This window comes from Mercenaria mercenaria, chromosome 7 (genome assembly GCF_021730395.1).
Source record: "Mercenaria mercenaria strain notata chromosome 7, MADL_Memer_1, whole genome shotgun sequence".
NCBI lineage: Eukaryota > Metazoa > Mollusca > Bivalvia > Venerida > Veneridae > Mercenaria > Mercenaria mercenaria.
The window spans coordinates 16405543-16421036 of NC_069367.1; the positions used below are offsets into that span (position 1 = coordinate 16405543).

General features: G+C 36.6%; 1 protein-coding gene across 5 annotated transcripts in view; it reads right to left on the reverse strand.

The window, feature by feature from the left end:
* Nucleotides 1-1073: 1073 nt before the first annotated feature.
* Nucleotides 1074-15494, reverse strand: part of LOC123563991 (uncharacterized) — a 94314-nt gene continuing 79893 nt past the window's right edge. For all 5 annotated transcript variants that reach the window (XR_008371610.1, XR_008371608.1, XR_008371607.1 and 2 more), the window contains 2 exons: nucleotides 10110-10238; nucleotides 1074-2188 (listed from right to left, as the gene is read on the reverse strand). The gene's annotated coding sequence lies outside the window, so the exon portion shown is untranslated. The remainder of the gene's footprint in view (nucleotides 2189-10109; nucleotides 10239-15494) is intronic.

Consider the following 15494-nt stretch of genomic DNA (forward strand, 5'->3'; position numbering starts at 1 on the left):
CAATGATATGCAATAGGCTTGGCCCTGACCACTCCTGTGAAGTTTCATCTAAATCTGTCCAGCAGTTAGTTCTGTGAAAGCCGGACAAGATTTTTTTTCTTTTTAGCTCTGGTGGTCATTTTGTGCAGCACAGCAAAACGTGCCAGTGATATGAACAACTAGGGTTGGTACTGATCACTCCTGAAAAGTTTCATCAAAATCCGGCCAGCAGTTGACCTGTGAAAGCGGGATAACATTTTTCTATCTTTAGCTCTGGTGGCCATTTTGTGCAGCGAAGTGTCAGGGGCATGCACTAAGCTTGGTACTGATCACTCCTGTGAAGATTCATCGAAATCTGGCCAGCATTTTGACCTGTGAGAGTTGGACAAGATTTTTCTATTTTCAGCTCTGGGGAGCAGCGAAGCGGAAAGTACCCACAATATGCACAACTAGGCTTGGAACTGATCAAGTTTTGCTAGAGTTAGACCTGTGAACGCCAGATAAGCTTTAAATGTGGATGGACAGATGGCAAAGGTAAAAACAAGAGGACCATAATGGTAATGAATCGCTCACTTGTCCAGTTTGAACTGAGTATGATGTCGTTTTTTCTATTATCTGACCTAGTGACCTAGTTTTTGAGCTCATGTGACCCAGTTTTGAACTTGACCTAGATATCATCAAGATAAAAATTCTGACCAATTTTCATGAAGATCCATTGAAAAATATGGCCTCTAGAGAGGTCACAAGGTTTTTCTATTATTTGACCTAATGACCTGGTTTTTAAAAGCAAGTGACCCAGTTTTAAACCTTACCTAGATATCATCAAGGTAAACATTCTCACCAATTTTCATAAAGATCTCATGAAAAATACGGCTCTAAAGAGGTCACAAGGTTTTTCTATTTTTATACCTACTGACCTATTTTTGACCGCATGTGACCCCAGTTTCAAACTTTACCTAGATATCATCAAGGTGAACATTCTGACCATTTTCATGAAGACCCATTGAAAATATGGCTTCTAGGGAGGTCCACAAAGTTTTTCTATTTTTAGACCTACAGACCTAGTTTTGGATCGCATGTACCCAGTTTCAAACTTGACCTAGATATTATCAAGATGAACATTCTGACCAACTTTCATAAAGATCCCATGAAAAATGTGACCTCTAGAGTGGTCAAGCAAAAGTTTACGGACGGACAACGGACGCTGCGCGATCACAAAAGCTCGCCTCGTCACTTTGTGACTGGTGAGCTAAAAAGTTAATGTTGGTCCCTGTGACCTTGACCTTTGACCCCAAAGTCAGTAGGGGTCATGTACTCAATAAGTACTATCAGCATGTGAAGTTTGAAGGTCCTGGGTGCAGTGGTTCGCGAATTAAGTGCCTTCATGCAAAAAGTTAACATTGTGACGCACTAACGAATGAACGAATAGACAGCTGAAAACTAATATGCCTCCCTTTGGGGGCTTAAAAATTCCTAAGTTAAAAAGGGGCATAATTCTGTCGAAATTCAAACCAGAGTTATGGGAACTGTTTCTTCTGGTGTAACCTTTGATGGTAAATAAGTATTTTAAGTTTCAAGTCAATAGCTTTGATATTAATAGAGATATTTGACCTTATCAAAAACTTTAACCAATATTTCTAAGTTAAAAAGAGGCATGACTCTGTCAAAATTCAATCAGAGTTATGGGGATTGTTTCTCCTGATGCAGACTTTGATAGTAAATAACTATTTTAAGTTTCAAGTCAATAGCTTTGATAGTAACAGAGATATTTGACTTGATCAAAAACTTTAACCAACAGTGACGCAGACGCCGGGGCGAGTGCAATAGCTATACTTTTTCATATAAAGAATATATGTTTAATAAACCATTATTAACCTCTGCTCGAATTTGTTGGATAATTTGTATGGATTTGCTAGAAGTCAATCTACACTTTTAACATATCACACTTAGGTTTTTGGAAACATATTTAAAACGTTCAGAGCTAAACAGTATCATGTTTTAAATGCTCGCACCTAAGATGCTAAATGAAATCAAGGATGAAAACCCACACTTACAAGCAAGAAATCACAATCCTTTTTCAGCTTTATATATAACTATTACCTTGTAATAAATGCTATCATCTGTTCAGTTTTGTGTACCAGCTGATTTGTGTTACTGTCCTGTTTTCTGACCCCATTCACTATACATCTCAAACCAAGGTTATGTGGATCTGAAGAGAATATACTGGTAAGTTACAAATCTAAGTTTGCAGACCATTGTTGAAACACTAGCAGACTATTTCACTTGTTGCAGGTGCAGATTGGAATATCTGGCTCACAGGTAACTTTAAGGCAGTAACGAGGCTCTGCAGAATTACTGTGTAAACTGTTACCCAAGAGCTGGATATTCCCATCCAAATCTTCAATCAGTGACAGTTTCTTTTTCTTACATGCCACATTCAATAAATAATAGCAAAAATAAATTCAAACATAGCACTATTTTCTTCATTTACTGGGAAATCAACGTCTGTAAACCAGGAAATACACCAGGACATTTTAAAGTCAAGCAAGTTCAGTGTCAAGTTATGGTTTTGTTTTATCACCTGCACCATCTGACCCTCTTTTCAAAGAATTAAAATGGATAAAATTTAACGACAGAGTTGAGTACAAAAAAGCTATTTTAATTTACAAATCATTAAATGAAGAAAACTCGCCATGCTACATGAAAGAAAAATTTCAATTTGCTTCAACTTTACATAACCGAAATCTCAGATCAACAAATAATCTTAATCTACATATTCCTAAGCCTAATCTTGAGTTTTATCAAAAATCACTTTCTTATTCTGGAACTAAAATTTGGAATAATATACGTCTCTTTGTACGCCAATCTGAAAATACTGAAAATTTCAAAAAAGCTTATTTAAAGTGGAAGTACTCTGGCTAACTTTCCTTCAATCAAAATTATTATTCCATGCTTATATATATGTTTGTAATTTTGTTTCTGTGATTTTGCTTACTACTGATTAACATTTTGTGTTTATTTCATTTTGTGATTAATTATTTAATTCTGTATTTAATATTTTTGCTACTGTTATTTGATGTATATTGTAACAAGAGCACCGCCTTGCGGGTGCTGACGCTCATCTGATTTTTTTTTGTGTAATAGAAATATTGTCCTACCCATGATTTTCTAAGTCTAAAAAGGGGCATCATTCTTGCAAAAAGCAGGATAGAGTTATGTTTCTTGATGTTCAGTGTCCACATATGATGGTGAAAAACTGTTGCAAATTTTAAAGCAATAGGTTTGATAGTTTATGAGAAAAGTGGACTTAAACATAATACTCAAGCAAGAAAATGATTTTCTAAGTCCAAAAGGGGCAATAATTATTGCAAAAAGCAGGATGGAGTTATGTTGCTTGCTGTACAGGGTCAGCTTATGATGGTGAACAAGTGTTGCAAGTTTCAAAGCAATAGCTTTGATAGTTTAAGAGAAAAAGTTGACCTAAACATAAAACTTAACCAAGAAATCTGATATTTTCTAAGTCCAAAAGGGGCCATAAATCTTGCAAAAGCAGGATGGAGTTATGTTTCTTGCTGTACAGGGTCAACTTATGATGGTGAATAAGTGTTGCAAGTTTTAAAGCAATAGCTTTGACAGTTTAGGAGAGAAAAGCTGACCTAAACATAAAACTTAACCAAGAAAACTGATTTTCTAAGTCCAAAAGGGGCAATAATTCTTGCAAAAGCAAGATGGAATTATGTTCCTTGATGTACAGGGTCTGCTTATGATGGTGAACAAGTATTCCAAGTTTCAAAGCAATAGCTTTGATAGTTTAGGAGAAAAGTTGACCTAAACATAAAACTTAACCAAGAAATCTGATATTTTCTAAGTACAAAAGGGGCCATAAATCTTGCAAAAATCAAGATGGAGTTATGTTTCTTGCTATACAGGGTCAGCTTATGATGGTGAACAAGTATTCCAAGTTTCAAAGCAATAGCTTTAATAGTTTAGGAGAAAAGCTGACCTAAACATAAAACTTAACCAGGCAACGCCGACGCAGACGCCGACGCCGACGCCGACAACCGCTCAAGTGATGACAATAACTCATCATTTTTTTTCAAAAAATCAGATGAGCTAAAAATGTTGAGGCACATATGGAAGATCGTTTTGGCGAATATGTAGCCTCGTTAAATAAAGTCTTTATTATTATTATTATTATTATTATTATAACATTATGCGTTTTACATTAAATAACATTTTACGAATCTAGAAATTTACCCTAATGAACAAAGAGAAACTATCAAGATATTTGATTTTCATCCAGTTTTACATAAAATAACTGCACGAGTCTACTTCATAAATGTAATTTGTCATTCCTGACTTACAGCAAGACAGATACCTTATACCTGGGTGTAAGATGGAGATACCCAGCACCGGTGAAAAACACTGAAAATCAGCAATCTGGTATGACAGAAAGACGATGTTTCAGCCCAAGAAGGTCTTTTAAACTAAATACAGGAGGAATCTGACTTGAAAACAATAACATGCTCTACCTGCCATAAGAACACCTGACCAAAACTCTTTACTCTTAAAATGTTTAGAAAAAAGTTTTTAATAGAGACAAAGTTATGTAACACAGGTCAATGACTAAAGGGTGCATTCATACACTGTTATATTCAGCTTTTGTTAAATAAGCACTTAGCAAGAAGCATTTGGCATTTATTGTTTTACAATTCTCAATTATTGTTTGACTATTATTATCTGACATTCATCATTTGGCATATATCAATTGCATTAACTATTTGTCATTTTGCTTGATGAATGCTTTTTTTCGGGGGGGGGGGGGGGGGGGGAGGGCCAGCCGGGGTGACTAGGTGAGGGTACAAAATTTCACCTGCTGATATAAATATTGATGGAAAATTAAAAATGCAAAACAAAAACAAGAGCACCGCCTTGCGGGTGCTGACGCTCATCTGATTTTTTTTTGTATAATAGAAATATTGTCCTACCCATGATTTTTTAAGTCTAAAAAGGACCATCATTCTTGCAAAAAAGCAGGATAGAGTTATGTTTCTTGATGTACAGTGTCCACTTATGATGGTGAAAAACTGTTGCAAGTTTTAAAGCAATAGCTTTGATAGTTTATGAGAAAAGTTGACTTAAACATAATATTCAACCAAGAAAATGGTTTTTCTAAGTCTAAAAGGGGCAATAATTATTGCAAAAAGCAGGATTGAGTTATGTTGCTTGCTGTACAGGGTCAGCTTATGATGGTGAACAAGAGTTGCAAATTTTAAAGCAATAGCTTTGATAGTTTAAGAGAAAAAGTTGACCTAAACGTAAAACTTAACCAAGAAATCTGATATTTTCTAAGTCCAAAAGGGGCCATAAATCTTGCAAAAAGCAGGATGGAGTTATGTTTCTTGCTGTACAGGGTCAGCTTATGATGGTGAACAAGTGTTGCAAGTTTTAAAGCAATAGCTTTGATAGTTTAGGAGAAAAGTTGACCTAAACATAAAACTTAACCAAGAAATCTGATAGTTTCTTAGTACAAAAGGGGCCATAAATCTTGCAAAAAGCAAGATGAAGTTATGTTTCTTGCTATACAGGGTCAGCTTATGATGGTGAACAAGTATTCCACGTTTCAAAACAATAGCTTTGATAGTTTAGGAGAAAAGCTGACCTAAACATAAAACTTAACCAGGCAACGCCGACGCAGACGCTGACACCGACAACCGCTCAAGTGATGACAATAACTCATCATTTTTTTTTTTTCAAAAAATCTGACGAGCTAAAAGAAAAAAAATGGGTGAGGGATGGGGACGTATGATCGGGGTGGTGGGCTTTTACTTTTAAAAGTAGTATAGATGCCGCTCTGAGGTCAAAAATGCACAAGAAATTTGAGTGTTTTTTGGTAATTCAAGGGACATAATTCCAATATGCCTGGACCGATTTGGCTAGTTATCAAACTTGGCCGAGCACTTATTGGCAAACACTTTTACAAGTTTAGTGAAGATCAGATGAGAAATGTTCGACTTCGAGTGCTGACAAGCTTTGTGTCAGACACACAGACTGGAGTAAATCAATATGTCTCCCACACGACTGTGTGGTGGGAAACATAATAAACTGTTTTTAAGTGCAGAGACAGACACCATGTAAAGTATATGAAAAGTGATATAAACTAGAGTTGCTTTTGAGAGAAGGCACGTCTCCCAAAACTGCCTAATCATTTGAATAGTAAGTCTGTCTTTATATACTGTTTACTCACAGAAAATATACTTTTGATAGTTTTGAAGTTAGTTTTGGAGTAAATGGCCTTTCACTATGTATCTGAGTCAACCATTCACCAAGACATGTATCACTGGCATCAGTATTTTCCGTAATTCAATGGCCATAATTCCAAAGTGCCTGAGCCGATACGGCTAGTTATCGATCATGGCCGCCGGCTTATTATCAAACACATTTTGTTCAAGTTTGGTGAAGATTGGGTGAGAAATGTTCAACTTAAAAGAGTGCAGACAAACAGACTCACACACACACAGACAGGAGTAAATCAATATGTCTCTCACACCACAGTGTGGTGGGAGACATAATTTAATCTAAAGATATACTGATGCAAGCAGAAGTCCAACTGAATAAATTAATGTTATGTCTAACTTGCTCTGAAGGATGAAAATGTAAGAAATAAACGTTAACTGTGTAGGAAGCCCAGCGCAAGAGTACTGACTTCGAGTGTTGGGGGTTGTGGCTATGTCATAACAAGGGTGCCAGAATGTCACAATATACGCCCGTCACAGCAAATTTGTTTACACTACCACCTGTATTTGCAAATGGAATTTTAATTTTCTAGTTGTTTACAATGTTTTTTTTTTTAGAAATTATTGTAATTCTTTTATTTTTCTAAGTCCACAAAAAAAATCCTTACCAGGTAGAGATACCTTAAAATACACCCAAAATGTTGTACCACAGAAAAGTGGTCTTGGTTTTTCCCTACGGTCAATTATAAAAAAGTTACAATGTAAGTTATTTATAGTAACAACTAAGGGAAGTTAATCTTTAAAGAGAGAAAAAAAAAAAAAAAAAAAAAAAAAAAAAAAATCGAAAAAAAAAAAATTACAAGTCCACACAAAAATCCTTACCAGGTAGAGATAGCTCAAAATGCACCTCAGAATTGGATGTAACATGCATGTTGTACTACAGAAAAGTGGTCTCGATTTTTCCCTACGACTTGTAATGAAAAAGTTACAATATAAGCTATTTATAGTAACAACAAAGGGAAGTAATTCAAAAGAAGGGACCAGTGCATGACCCTCCGTCTCATGATGGTGTACAATTGTGCCAAGTTACATCAAAATCCCTCCATGCATGAAAAAGAAATGCTCCGGACAAAGTCATTCTTGTATCTGACCTTTGACCTTTAAGTGTGACCTTGACCTTAGACCGAGGGACCTGGTTCTTGCGCATGACACTCCGTCTCATGCTTATGAACATTTGTGCCAAGTTGTATCAAAATCCCTCAATGCATGAAGAAGAAATGCTCCGGACAAAGTTTTCATTCTTGTATCCTTGACCTCTAAGTGTGACCTTGACCTTACCCCTAGGGACCTGGTTCTTGCGCATGACACTCCGTCTCATGATGGTGAACAATTTTGCCAAGCTATATCAAAGTCCTTTCATGCATGAAGAAGATATGCTCCGGACAAAGTTTTCATTCTTGTATCCTTTGACCTCTAAGTGTGACCTTGACCTTAGACCTAGGGACCTGGTTCTTGCGCATGACACTCCCTCTCATTATGGTGAACAACTGTGCCAAGCTACATCAAAATCATTCCATGCATGAAGAAGATATGCTCCGGACAAAGTCATTCTTGAATTTTTTCATTCTTGTATCCTTTGACCTCTAAGTGTGACCTTGACCTTAGACCTAGGGACCTGGTTTTTGCGCATGACACTCCGTCTCATGATGATGAACAATTGTGCCAACTTTCATCAAAATCCCTCCACGCATGAAGAAGATATGCTCCGGACAAAGTCATTCTTGAATTTGACCTTTGACCTCTAAGTGTGACCTTGACCTTAGACCTAGGGACCTGGTTCTTGTGCATGACACTCCGTCTCATGATGGTGAACAACTGTGCCAAGTTTCATCAAAATCCCTCCAAGCATGTAGAAGATATGCTCTGGACAAGGTCTGTGGACGCCGCCCGCCCGCCCGCCAGGGGCGTTCCCATAATACGTCCCGTTTTTCAAACGGGCGTATAAAAAAGACACAAACTAGAGCTGTTTTGTAAAATATGTTACAATGCCCCCATGACAGGTTGTCCCATTTTCAGTCCCATGATCACTATGTCCTAAACCTTTTACCTCCCAGCACCAAAAACAATACCATTTTTTTTTAGGTTCAGGCTCCTGTGACATTAACCTATGACCTAATGATCCCTTATATATTAGGGGCCATCTACTTCAAAAGCCCAATCATGCTACTAAGTTTGAATGTTTTGGGTCAAGTGGTTCTCAAGTTACTTGCTAGAAGCCAATAGTTCTACCGACAGACTGACCGTCATGCGCAAAGCAATATACATCAGCTTCTTCTAAGGTGGGCAAATAATTGTTCCAGTATCTGCAGACACTCAGCATTAAATGGAAAACTGGCCTCCAGTCTAATCAAATCTAATATTGTCATAGCAATGCTTACCATTAGGAACTAGAGCTATCACTAAAGGTGATGAATGTACCCCCCTCATGCACTGACACAGTACATTGCAACTTGACGCACACAAGATTGCAATTATGCGGACTGTATGTAGATAGACTGTATGTATACAGTATAGTAACAAAAAAAACCTCCCATAACTATGCAGAATATTTATCTAAAAGAACGTAACATGATTGCATATGCAGACTGTATGTACATAGTATGTTAACAAGAAACAAAGTCCCATAACTCTGCAATTTTTGTCACTGAAAGAACCTAACATGCCCCATGCACAACTGCTGTTGTTACTGATCACTTGTGTGAAGTTTCATTAAATTGTGTCAAGGGGATGAGGAGAGAAGGTGCGCACAAGATTGTGTCTATGTGTATAGTATAGTTACAAAAAACAAAGTCCCGTAACTCGGCAAAATTTTTTTCTAAAGAACCTAACATGCCCCATGCACAACTACTGTTGTTACTGATCACTTGTGTGAAGTTTCATTAAACTGTGTCAAGGGGATGAGGAGAGACGGTGTGCACAAGATTGTGTCTATGAATGTAGTACAGAAACAAAAAACAAAGTCCCGTAACTCTGCAATTATTTTTTCTGAAAGAACCTAACATGCCCCATGCACAACTACTGTTGTTACTGATCACTTGTGTGGTTTCATTAAATTGTGTCAAGGGGATGAGGAGAGACGGTGCACAAGATTGTGTCTATGAATATAGTATAGTAACAAAAAACAAAGTCCCGTAACTCTGCAATTTTTTTTCTGAAAGAACCTAACATGCCCAAGCACAACTACTGTTGTTACTGATCACTTGTGTGAAGTTTCATTAAATTGTGTCAAGGGGATGAGGAGAGACGGTGCGCACAAGATTGTGTCTATGAATGTAGTATAGTAACAAAAAACAAAGTCCCGTAACTCTGCAATTTTTTTTCTCTGAAAGAACCTAACATGCCCCATGCACAACTACTGTTGTTACTGATCGCTTGTGTGGTTTCATTAAATTGTGTCAAGGGGATGAGGAGAGACCGTGCACAAGATTGTGTCTATGAATATAGTACAGTAACAGAAAACAAAGTCCCGTAACTCTGCCATTTTTTTTTCTGAAAGAACCTAACATGCCCCATGCACAACTACTGTTGTTACTGATCACTTGTGTGAAGTTTCATTAAATTGTGTCAAGGGGATGAGGAGAGCCGGTGCGCACAAGATTGTGTCTATGAATATAGTATAGTAACAAAAAATAAAGTCCCGTAACTCGGTGCGCACAAGATTGTGTCTACGGACAGACAGACGGACGGACAGACAGACAACCAGAAACCAGTATACCCCGCCTTACAACTTTGTTGTCGGGGGGTACAATAATGTAAGTGATTTATATAAGTTGTAGAACTTTTTTTACAGCTATCTAAGACAAATTTGCAAAAACTCACAAAAAATGATAATACCTGTTTACATAATACTACAACAGGATTGTTACAACATCCAACCACCATGTAAGACTGTGTGTCAAATTTTGAGCTTCCTTCATCAACAGCCCGACCTCCAATATGATCCCCAGCCTTGATCACTGTCACCTGAAAAACCAAAACATTTGTCATTAATGATAAGGTCAAAAAACCTGCCAAAGCAGTCAAGAGAGCTGCAGTATCTGGTATAGTTTGAGGCAAGTGAAATTTAGAACAAGAGGAGTTGTGGGAGGACAGCAACACTAAACTTTTCCAAAGTCTTGTCACTAAAGAAAACTAACTTAATGAATTTAAAAGTTAAACAACAGCTCTGCCAAGCGGAACAATATATGTATATAAAGTAATTTAATGAAATTATTAATGTTTTCTACCTTCTCTGATACTATCTATTGATTTATCCAAACTTGTGTCATCCGAAATACCCAGCAGTTTCAGTACTATTTTTCATGATTTTTGCCAATAGCAGTTGCAAGTTTTGAAAGCAGTTTTAATTGAAATAACTTAGCTATTATTTGCTGGATATGGAAAATAAAATACTAAAGGTTTGGCATGTTCTACCAGCGTCCGTTTTATATGGTTGCAACTAAACAGATTCTTCAGTTTCTACCAACCAGTTTCATTTTAAATTGTGCCAAAACTGATTACATGCAATATAAAAATTTGTTTTTATATAAACAAGTATTTGAACTTGATGTATTTCTGCTCAAAACAAGCAAATTCGATTTATTGGTATCCCCTGCCAAAAGGGCTTGAGGTGAGGAATGGTAAAAAAATATTTCTGGCAAAAAGTTGATGTTATTAAGAAGCAAATAATTTCATTAGTCAAAATCATTTTAATAGAAAATGAATGCTTTTTTGGGGGGAAGCAGTGGAGGTGACCGGGTGAGGGTACAAAATTTCACCTGCTGATTATATTGACGGAAAATTAACAAGAGCACCGCCTTGCGGGTGCTGACGCTCATCTGATTTTTTTTGTATAATAGAAATATTATCCTACCCATGATTTTCTAAGTCTAAAAAGGGCCATCATTCTTGCAAAAAGCAGGATAAAGTTATGTTTCTTGATGTTCAGTGTCCACTTATGATGGTGAAAAACTGTTGCAAGTTTTAAAGCAAAAGCTTTGATAGTTTAAGAGAAAAGTTGACTTAAACATAATATTCAACCAAGAAAATGATTTTTCTAAGTCCAAAAGGGGCAATAATTATTGCAAAAAGCAGGATGGAGTTACGTTGCTTGCTTTACAGGGTCAGCTTATGATGGTGAACAACAGTTGCAAGTTTTAAAGCAATAGCTTTGATGGTTTAAGAGAAAAAGTTGACCTAAACATAAAACTTAACCAAGAAATCTGATATTTTCTAAGTCCAAAAGGGGCCATCATTCTTGCAAAAAGCAGGATGGAGTTATGTTTCTTGCTGTACAGGGTCCACTTATGATGGTGAAAAACTGTTGCAAGTTTTAAAGCAATAGCTTTGATAGTTTAGGATAAAAGTTGACCTAAACATAAAATTTAACCAGAAAACTGATTTTCTAAGTCCAAAAGGGGCAATAATTCTTGCAAAAAGCAAGATGGAGTTATGTTTCTTGATGTACAGGGTCTCCTTATGATGGTGAACAAGTATTCCAAGTTTCAAAGCAATAGCTTTGATAGTTTAGGAGAAAAGTTGACCTAAACATAAAACTTAACCAAGAAATCTGATATTTTCTAAGTACAAAAGGGGCCATAAATCTTGCAAAATGCAAGATGGAGTTATGTTTCTTGCTATACAGGGTCAGCTTATGATGGTGAACAAGTATTCCAAGTTTCAAAGCAATAGCTTTGATAGTTTAGGAGAAAAGCTGACCTAAACATAAAACTTAACCAAGCAACGCCGACGCAGACGCCGACGCCGACGCCGACGCCGACAACCGCTCAAGTGATGACAATAACTCATCATTTTTTTTCAAAAAATCAGATGAGCTAAAAATGAAAAAAAAAAAAAAAACTGGATGGGGGATGGGGAGGCATGATCGGGGTGGTGGGCAAGACAGAGTGAAGAGTGAGGGGGAATGGTACAACTCTGCATGCTAATAAATATTCATGGAAGGTTTGAAAAAAAATAAAAGGAATGCTTTATTTTTTGGGGGTGGGTGGCGGGGGAGGGGGTGAGAGGGGGAGGGTGTGTGACTAAGGCAAGGTGGTGACCAGGTGTGGGTACAAAACTTCACATGTTCATGGAAAAGAATGAAAGAAGTTTAATGAAATTCTACCAATGAGTTGGTTTGTTATGTACAAATCTGTAGATTTTTAAACAATTAAGGACGCTCGCTACAGTTTCGTAATTTTTTTCTCAATAACAGATTTTGATGAAATGTTTTGTATTAAAAGATCATGTTATGATGTATTGGAAAATGAAATAAAACTAGAGATGCTTTTGAGAAAAGCGCATGTCTCCCACAACTGCCCCTATGAAAAATGTTAGTTTCTCTAGATGTTTTAGATGAGTGGATCCATTTAGATGGTCTGGATGAGTGGATCCAATCAGTAATTCAAGGGCCATAAATCAAAAGTGCCTGGGCAGATTTGGCTAGTTATCGAACTTGGGTAAGGTCTTATGGCCAAACACATTTTGTTCAAGTTCGGTGAAGATCGGATGAGAAATGTTCGACTTAGAGAGCGGACAAGAGTAAACAGACGGACTTTTTCGGTAATTCAAGGGCCGTACTCTAAAATGCCTGGACCGATTTGGCTAGTTATCGAACTTGGCTGAGGTCTCATGGTCAAACACATTTTGTTCAAGTTTGGTGAAGATAGGATGAGAAATGTTCGACTCAGAGTGCGGAAAAAGGCCAATTTTTTCGGTAATTCAAGGGCCGTAACTCCAAAATGCCTAGACCAATTTGGCTAGTTATCGAACTTGGCTGAGGTCTCATGGTCAAACACATTTTGTTTTAAGTTTGGTGAAGATTGGATGAGAAATATTCGAATTAGAGTGAGGACAAGAGTAAAAAGACTGATTTTTGGTAATTCAAGGGCCATAACTCCAAGACGCCTGAACCGATTTGGCTAGTTATCAAACTTGGCCGAGGTCTTATGGTCAAACACATTTTGTTCAAGTTTGGTGAAAATCGGATGAGAAATGTTCGAATTAGAGTGCGGACAAGCTTTGTGACAGACACACACACAGACTGGAGTAAATCAATATGTCTCCCACACCACTGTGTGGTGGGAGACATAAATACTAGGTCACCAGCTTTGTTTCAATTTAATTTGCCCCTAGATATGGTGCTATTTTAAACATTTTTCAAAATTTCTGTAATCCTAAAATATATTTCAGTAAAGTACAATAAACAGCATAAATCTGATTATCTAAACATTTTTATAACGGAAAACAATATATCTATTTGAAACATGCTCAGAGAAATCAAAAGAACATGATTTTGTAAAGAAAGGAATACTTGTTCAGAAGAACCAAGGGCTATTTTTGCATATTTTTGTCAGTTTTAAGTTGGTACTTCTATTTTATCGAGATTCACATAACAGAATTTAATCAAACTCTTTGGTTATGTTTACCTAATCTAAAATAAAAAGAAAATTGATAAGTCACCATATTAGATTTCGCTTAAATCAAATTACAACGAGGTGGGGTGTGGCGGGCATTTATACAATGCAGGTTGGTACGAAATACTCTTTCAGTGTTTGAGCAAATGACTCAGAAATATATATATAACATTATCAAATGGCAAATTTCTTAATAAGCGGATTTTAAGGTGTTTCTGAAGCATTTTGATGGCATAGAACGATGTAAGTTTCCGCCTATTTTTTTTTTAACAAAGCCTGTAGTTTATGAATGTACGGTACGGGCACGGAACGGTATTAGAAACAGCTGTGACTCAATGCAGAGTTTGAGCGCTGGTATAAATAACAGACTCCAGTATATGTCGGACTGAAGCAATTTGAACTAAAAGTACTTTAAATGTACTGTAAATCCGGTATTATTTGCGGTGTTTTAATTTTCGCTATTTTTCACGAATCAGATGCATCGCGTAATCATGAATCCTTGTAAATATTCTTCCATAACATACAGACATATCCGAAAATATGTCCAGAATACGGTCAAGTACAGCAATGAATACTAGCCGTCTGTACATCGATGTTAACTGAAAGGAATTTCAATTCATTTCCCATTTCAACATAATTATTATTATGAATAATTCATGTAGAATATACTGCTTAAGGTTAGATTTATATGCAGCTGGCTGTTTTTAATGGAGGGCATCTCCTTTATGCACTTCGTATGTGTCAAACAAGCAGCGCGCGTGTTGCCCTAGGGGAAGATCCATATTATCCCTTATCTTCTCAACAAACCTGATTTTTTACACATTTTGTTTAGACAACAATAGGGCTTAGCTGACAATTTATCACACCATTGTATTATAAACTTGTACGTTGATTATTTATGAAGTTGCTGTAAAAAACTTCGATCATTTTATAATTAAGCTATTAAGTGCAATAAGAATACTCGCCAGTAAATTGAATAAAGGATTTAAAGACTCAATTATTTCGGTCTGTGTGAATAAAGTAACCGATTGCTAATATAAAATAACCGTTTAAAATATGGACCATGTGTTTAACGAGTTTTTTTTGCATGCATAAATTCGGTACGGTACTGAAAAATTGGCGTTGATAAAATGACGACTTCCGGAATTGAAATTTCGCTAATATAAGATAAGAACCTTCGCGAATTTAAATTTCTGACCCTTTCGTCGCGAATTCATAAATCCGCGAAATAATTCAGGGTGTCGGAATTCGCGAAATAAAGATCACGCTAATATAAAGTGATTTACAATATATATTTTGTAACCATGGTGATACATACCCTGACCTTTAGTCAGTATATTATACATTTTGTACATTAAATGCATGCAAACATACAATAATTTGCGAATTTTTGCCGTATGCTACATTAGATAATCACTTCCGGGCATGCGCAGAAGACCGCACCAACTCTGCAGTGAGCTACATCGATTAGAAACACAACCAAATTGGCACGGTGTTGGGGTAAATATCGACCCGTCCGGAAAAACTGTAGCAAGTGCCTTTAAAGGGCAATAACTCTAAGGAAAATTGACCAATTGAAAAAAAAAAAGACCAGCATCATCGAAGTTATGTTGGTTCATATTTATTTCAAGTTTCATGAAATTCTACCAGCTTGTTACTGAGAAATGGCTGCAGATGTAGATTTTTCATTAAATCAAGAGCAATAACTCTAAGGGAAATTGACCAATCCGATAAAAAATTTGACGGGTATCATCGCAGTGTAAACTTGAACATTTATAAATACACCACCAAGTCCTGAAAGACCCGCTCCAATTATTATCACAGG